The sequence below is a fragment of the Schistocerca americana genome, chromosome 3 (genome assembly GCF_021461395.2).
Source record: "Schistocerca americana isolate TAMUIC-IGC-003095 chromosome 3, iqSchAmer2.1, whole genome shotgun sequence".
NCBI classification, from domain to species: domain Eukaryota; kingdom Metazoa; phylum Arthropoda; class Insecta; order Orthoptera; family Acrididae; genus Schistocerca; species Schistocerca americana.
The window spans coordinates 250,498,914-250,506,788 of NC_060121.1; the positions used below are offsets into that span (position 1 = coordinate 250,498,914).

The following is a 7,875-nucleotide window of genomic DNA, read 5'->3' on the forward strand; positions in this document are numbered from 1 at the left end:
CCTTGTCATCTGGGCTCAGTTCGAAGAGCAACTCATCAATGAAGGAAATTCTATTCCAGTCAATGAGATTATGAACTGAAGTCGTGTCTCAGTCCGCCCCGGACAGCACTGGGTTGCCACTCTGACTGTCGCTAGCGTACGGCGCGACAACTGGGTTGCCATTTCTTTATACAGCAGGACCACTTTGGTCGTTATTTGAGGCACCCTTACGACACAGCTGTACATCGACGATATTCTGCTTCGAGTTTTGTTGTCCTTCACGGCAAACCATCCTTGGCTTACGTTTCAGCAAGATAGTGCTCGCCCACATAGAGCGAGAGGTGCTGCTGTTTGTATTCGTGCTTGTCAAACCCCATGTTGGCCAGCAGGGTCGCCGGCTGTCTCCCCAACTGAGAAAGTTTACAGCATTTTTGGCAGGGTCCTACAATAAGATCGTGATTTTGACGATCTAGCGCACCAGTTGGACAGAATTTGTCACCATATTCCTCAGGGGGACTTATAACAACTGTGTCATCCAATATGAAGCCGAATAATGTTTGTAGAAGAGCCAGAGGTAGACATACGTGATATCAACTTGTTCAGTTTGTGAAGATCTTTCTCTTGAATAAATCTTCGAATTGTTCTGAAATTATAATCATTTGTTTTCCTGTGCTTGTACATCACATCTGCCAATTTCTGCCGCATTGCCGTGCGTGGTTAGCCGCGCGGCCTAATACGCTGCAGTCATGGACTGTGCGGCTGGTCCCGGCGGAGGTTCGAGTCCTCCCTCGGCCATGTCCTTAGGATAACTTAGGTTAAGTAGTGTGTAAGCTTAGGGACTGATGACCCTGGCAGTTAAGTCCCATAAGATTTCATGCACATTCTGCCACATTAGGATATTTTCTTCGTGGTGCTTCATTTTTCTTGTCTTCCAGTGTAATTCCGTATTTGTAAGGCAGCGTGCACCAGACACTATTAAACAAGAGGTCTGCGAGGAGACCGCTTGTAAAACACTCGTGTGTCCCATTTTACAATACTGCTCAGTTGCGCTGCGCTCTTACCAAACTTTATTAGCGGCGACATTCCATGTACACAAAGAAAGGCAGCAAGAATGATCGCACGATGATTTCACTTGTGGGAGAGAGACTCGGAAATGCTGAAAAGGTATCAATTGACAATTGTTTGAATAAAGGCACCAATCATCCATCGAAAGTCTAAATACAGCGTTTCAAGAACCAATATTAACTGAACATTTTCTTCAGCCCTCTAGCACAGACAGCGTAAAATAACATTAAACCAACTACCGCACGCACCAGGGCATTTAAGAAGTCATTCTTCGCAAATGAAATGAAAAGAAATACGAGTACTTGGTAGAATAAGAAGTATCCTCTGTCACGTTCTTCGTAGTAGTTGGCAGATTATGGATGTATGTGTACAGATTACTGTAATACAATGAAGCGATGACAGCGATATGCACATATACAATGGCGGTAGTAACGCGTACACAATGTATAAAAGGAGTGTGCATTGGCGGAGCTGTCACTTGTACTCAGATGATTCATGTGAAATTTTTCCGACATGATTATCGCCGCACGAAGGGAATCAACAGACTTTGAACGCGGAATGGTAGTTGGAGCTAGACGCATGGAACATTCCATTTCGGAAATCGTTAGGAAATTCAATATTTCGAGATCCACGGTATCAAGTGTGTCCCGAGAACACTAAATTCCAGCATTATCTGTCACTACAGACAACGCAATGGCCTTCACGTGACGACCGAGAGCAGTAGCGTTTATGTAGAGCTGTCAGTGCTAACAGACAAGCAATACTGCGTCAAATAACCGTAGAAATCTATGTGGGACGTACTACGGACGTATCCGTTAGGAATGTGTGGCGAAATTTTCCTTTAATGGGCTATGGCAGCAGACGAACGACGGTGGTGCCTTTGCTAACAGCACGATGTCACTTCTAGCGCCTCTTTTGCACTCATGACCTTATCGTCTGGATCGTAAACGACTGAAAAATCATGACCTGGTCAGATGAGTCCATATTTCAGTTAGCAAGAGCTAGTGGTAGGTTCGCACGCGGCGCAAAACCCACGAACCCATGGACCCAAGTTTTCATTGGGGCACTGTGTAAGCTGGTAATGGCTCCGAAACGACGTGGGTTGTGGTTACATGGTACATGGAACGTTGACTGCAGATGGTCATCTTCGGCTAATTGGATACCATTTTCAGCCATTTATGGACTTAATGTTCCCAAACAACTGTGGAATTTTTACGGATGAGAATGCGTCATGTCGCTGGGCTACAATTGTTCGCCATCGGTTTGAAGAACATTGTGGACAGTTCAGGCGAATGATTCGGCCAGCCAGAACACCCTGCGTGAAACCCATCGAACACTTATGGGACATAATGGAGCGGTTAGTTCGTGCACATACTCCTGCACCAGCAACAGTTTCACAGTTGTGGACGGCTACAGCAGTATGGCTCAATATTTCTGCAGGGGACTTCCAATGACTTGTTGATTCCATGCTACGTCGGGTTGCTGCACTACACCAGGCAAAAGGAGGTCCGACACACGAGGTATCCCATGACGTCCACTTATCCCATTGTTAATGAATACTGCTACGACCGAAATGCCTCTGTTATGCACTTTCTGTTGACCCACTTTGTAACTGTCATCTAATACCACGACATATTTTGGTATTTTTGCATTAAGAAAAATGTCTAGTATGACAGTTGGTTACGCGCCAGGTGCCGTATCACTGCAGGGTAGATTGTTTTAATATAAATATTATATTAAAACTTAAACTCCTCCCCGAACAGGCCATGAAGGCTCAACGGGACTGACCGACCGCCGTGTCATCCTCAACTCATAGGCGTAACTGGGTGCGGATACGGAGGGGAATGTGGTCAGCACACCGCTCGCCCGGCCGTATGTCAGTTTATGTTACTGGAGCCACTACTTCTCAATCAAGTAGCTCCTCAGTTTGCCTCACAAGGGCTGAGTGCACCCCGCTTGCCAACAGCGCTCGGCAGACCGGATGGTCACCCATGCAGGTTATAGCCAAGCCCAACAGCGCTTAACGTCGGTGATCTGACGGGAACCGGCGTTACCATTGCGGCAAGGCCGTTGGCAAATATTACTCTACCTGCTTGCTATCTAACTTGACGCCAGGCGGTGGGGGGAGAGGGGAGGGTCATTGGGAAAGGTGATAACTGCATAACCCATTACGACCGCTCCTAGCATGCCGTCCGCCGAATAACATCTACATCTACATGGATACTCTGCAAATCACACATAAGGGCCTAGCAGAAGGTTCATCAACTCGTCTTCACAATAATTCTCTATTATAAAAGTCTCAAGCAACGCGCAGAAAAAACAAACACCTATGTTATTCTGCGCGAGCTTTGATTTCCATTATTTTATTATGATGATCGTTTCTTCCTATGTAGCTTGGTGTCAACGAAATATTTTTGCATCCGGAGGAAAAAGTTGGTGACTGATATTTCCTGATAAGATTCCGCCACAACGAAAAAAGCCTTTGTTTTAATGATGTCCACCCAAAATCCTGTATCATGTCAGTGACACTCTCTGCCCCATTTGGCGCATACAGGCTATCTGATCAAAAGTATCAGGACACCACAATGTAATGCGGACTTGATGTCATGAGAGATGGACTCCCCAGTAAAAAAGAAAACAGGGAGCATTGTGTTGTCAGTAGAGAAACAGTAACAGCAGAATGCGTCCGTCAGAAAAGATCGATACATTCCAACGTGGACTAGTCATTGGATATCACCTGAGCAACATTTCATTACCTGAGCAACTGTTGTGCACATAGTTCCGCGTAGTCAGCGCGCACACAACTTTCCCACTAGAGCGCGCCCCGCTAAGCACAACAGCGCAGCCGCAGCGCTCGTCCGTCTCCCCTCTACGAGATGGCGCTGCCTTAGAGACGGACCAAATTCTGCTTCCGCCGATCCGCGTATTAATATGTAACGCAGCCAATGAGATTGCTGCTAACATAGAACCTTTTCTCCTCGCGGATCACACTCGCGCAGTGATACCTGAACGCGCGAGATATTAAACGAGTGTACAGACCTCCGATTAGTCAGTCTGCATCAGTCTGCATTATTCTGTAGTCAAGTTTCAGTCTGCGCCTAATAAGATTATCATATTCCTGTACATAGCCATGAAGAGAAATGTATAGACACTTTATCAAGTATGAGAGATATGTGAGAATAAGATTAACGTACCAAGACCAAAGGAACTTCAGATTGTCAATTATCAATAGCATCCAGAACCAAGTTAAGTTACTTTTATGCTTGTTATTATTTTAATAAATGTGTGTAAAACTTAATCAAGTTCTGTTTAAAGTTGGTCACCGTCAATCTGCTACTCTGAGCGTGTAAGTGGCATTTGTATCGTCTGACCTACCGGCAGAAGATAAACACGCCACGATAAGACCACGAGACATATTGCTGACACTCGCCTACTTCGTTAGAGCGACAAGTCAAATAATCTGATGGTGTGTGTACCGAAGGTCTTACAGTACGCACACCACAGCAACAAATCCATTGTGCGGCTGATCCCGGCGGAGGTTCGAGTCCTCCCTCGGGCTTGGGTGTGTGTGTGTGTTTGTTCTTAGGATAATTTAGGTGAAGTAGTATGTAAGCTTAGGGATTGATGACAGCAGTTAAGTCCCATAAGATTTCACACACATTTGAACATTTTTGAACAAATCCATTAGCCACAATTCAACCCATCTGAAGCTGCCCAAGTCGTCTGTTGGTAGTGTGATAGTGAAGTGGACGGTTTCGATTTGGTTCAAAAAATGGCTCTGAGCACTATGGGACTTAACTTCTGAGGTCATCAGTCCCCTAGAACTTAGAACTACTTAAACCTATTTAACCTAAGACCATCACACACATCCATGCCCGAGGCAGGATTCGAACCTGCGACCGCAGCGGTCGCTCGGTTCCAGACTGTAGCGCCTAGAACCGCTCGGCTGGTTGTGTGTGTTTAGGGTGTGGTCCCGTTACTTCACTTAAGGAAACATTAGATGCAAACGGATGCGAACACATTTTGTTGCATTGTGTACTTTTTACCGTATACAAATATTTCGGAAAGCAAAATTGTGTTCATCTCGATGACACTGTACTGTCATAAAGAAGCATCTGTGAGGCCGTAGTTTGTGGACAATAACAATGTTGAAATGGAATGGCATGCCCACAGGCCCGACCATAGCGCAAGAAACAACTTTGTGATGAGTCAGAACGTAAACTTCGTTCCAAGCCCAACGTCCAAGATCAAAAATTTCTCTGGTTTCTGTTCTTGAGAAAGAATGGGCTGTCTTTCTGCCACCGTCATTTAGACACCTCATTAAAAGTGTCCACTGAAAATATCATCTTAACTAGATACCCCAGGCGGCCGCTACTAATTGTGACACGGTCTATACAGGAAACTTATAGTTGTGGCTGGACGGCCGTTATGGCCGAGCGGTTCTAGGCGTTTCAGACCGGAACCGCGTGACTGCTATGGTCGCAGGTTCGAATCCTGCCTCGGGCATGGATGTGTGTGATGTCCTTAGGTTAGTTACGTTTAAGTTGTTCTACGACTAGGGGACTGATGACCTCAAATGTTAAGTCCCATAGTGCTCAAAGCCATTTGAACCAGTTGTGGCGGCTCTAGTGCCTCTCTCAGTCTGGTACCGCAAGCGGCGAGTTGTGCCACTTGGGCATTAAACTGACGTGCGTCAATCGTTAACACGGTTTATGTGTCAATGGCAGGACTGGTCCTCAAAGCTGCCGTCTACACAGCTCACTCACGTTCAGCAAAGGAGTCCTTGCTGCCACTTCGCTGAGAAAATATAGAGCACCGGTATTTGAAGTTCTCTCCAAAACGATTCTACTATCGCCAACATACACTTCGCCTAAGGGCTACGAAGAAAAATGGGAAATTTGTGGTAAGTTCTTATGGGACCAAACTGCTGAGGTCATCGATCCCTGAGCTTACACACTACTTAATCTAACTTACACTAAAGACAACACACACACACACACACACACACACACACACACACACACACACACACACACATGCCCGAGGGAGGACTCGAACGTCCGACGGTGGCAGCCGCGCGAACCGTGACAAAACGCCCATGACCGCGCGGCGACTACGAAGATAAGAGAAAATAGGGCTCGTACAGAACCATATAGACAGTATTTTTACCTTCGCTCCATTTCCGAGTGAGAGAGAAAAGGAAATGACTATTAGCGATGCAAGGTGTCCGTCTAGCGCCAAATTCTGCCGACTAACGACTTGACCGAGACGCGGTAATGAAGAAAGCAATAAAGTTGCGGGGGACGCAGACCTCTTTACCCTCCTTCCACTACTTTTATTACTCCCAAGACTTGGTTGGTAAGATCAGCTGAGAAAATAAAACAGAATTCGAGAACAGGTCTTCTGTGGTTAATTAATAATATTGCGGTAGTTATTAGTCGTCGTGCCCATAGGCAGATATAATCTATTCACCTAACTGAAACATCGTGTTAACATATGTAAAAGGGACCAACTTCAACTGTTAATTATAGCCTTCCCTCTTCCGTTTCTAATTAATAATTTATGAGACATTAATAATGGCCGGCCGGGGTGGCTGAGCTGTTCTAAGCGCTACAGTCTGGATCCGCGAGACCGCTACGGTCGCCGGTTCGAATCCTGCCTGGGGCATGAATGTGTGTGATGTCCTTAGGTTAGTTAGTTCTAATTTCTAGGGGACTGATGACCTGAGATGTTGAGTTCCATAGTGCTCAGAGCCAGCCAAACCTTCTTAACTCAGAAAAATTCTGAGGAGGTGCCGGGAATCGAAACCGGTCTTTACATACGAAAGGCAGCGGCGCTATGAAGGCAGTTATCTTCATTTATCTTACTTACAAAAGTATAAAATTTGCTTCATCTGAGTAGAAAATACTGCGGGAAGGGAGCGTCACGGAATCGGTAGGCGCGCAGTTTTACAGTTCTTCCAGGGGCGCGGAATTCTCTCTGTACGACTCTCATGGCGAAGAGGGGGAGAGAGCTTACTATTATTACTGGTACTAGCTGCATCCAGCGATGTTAACCACGGTTTAACAGTAATTTATAAAAAAAATTCCGAGATATGTATTTATTCCAGCTTTCTATTAGTCCATCAACTCCTACCCCATATCTCAGATCATCTCCTCCTGCCGCCTTCTCTCTCTCCACATTATCACCGCCACTCCAGTAGGAGGCTGGTGGTGCTTACCCCCACACTATTTCTTTCCAGATCGTAACTAACATGTGTACCAACTTCGGTTGAAATCGTTTTGGGGGTTTAGTATGAGCTTTTAACCTGTGGCTTTGCATACCTACACACGTGTTAAATATATTTCAAGCGTATTTAATGCACTTCATACGTATTTGTACGCATATTTCGCCTGTATCTCTAGCGAATTTCGCCCTTCAGTTTCTTGTTCACGTGTCTCAATGTTTATGATGTCGTATACCCTAAGCTGTGTGTCATATAATGATATACCACTGGTACATCCAGTGGAATAGGTGGCTCCAGTCTGTGAACTGTATTATGAATAGGGTTAGTAGTAGAGAAGTAATAAATTCAAACAACATGCATGCTGTGGCAGTTCTTAACGCATCTCAGTATTTGACGCCATATCTCCTGAATTATGTGTCGTAAAATGATATAATTTTTCTGGTACATTTAGTTGTATATGTGAATATTGTATGCAAAATGTGTCGCAAATACAGTCAGTGGGAAAGAAGTATTATATTAAAACGTTGTGCTTCATGCGGCAGTTTTTTTTCCATGAACACCGAAAATTTAGTAACCACTTCGTTTCACCATTTTGTGAGGTCTGT

At 45.2% G+C, this 7,875-nt stretch overlaps 1 pseudogene; it reads right to left on the reverse strand.

Moving 5' to 3' along the window:
* Positions 1 to 3,001: 3,001 nt before the first annotated feature.
* On the reverse strand, positions 3,002 to 3,119 carry LOC124607770 (annotated as a pseudogene).
* Between the last annotated feature and the right edge of the window lie 4,756 nt (positions 3,120 to 7,875).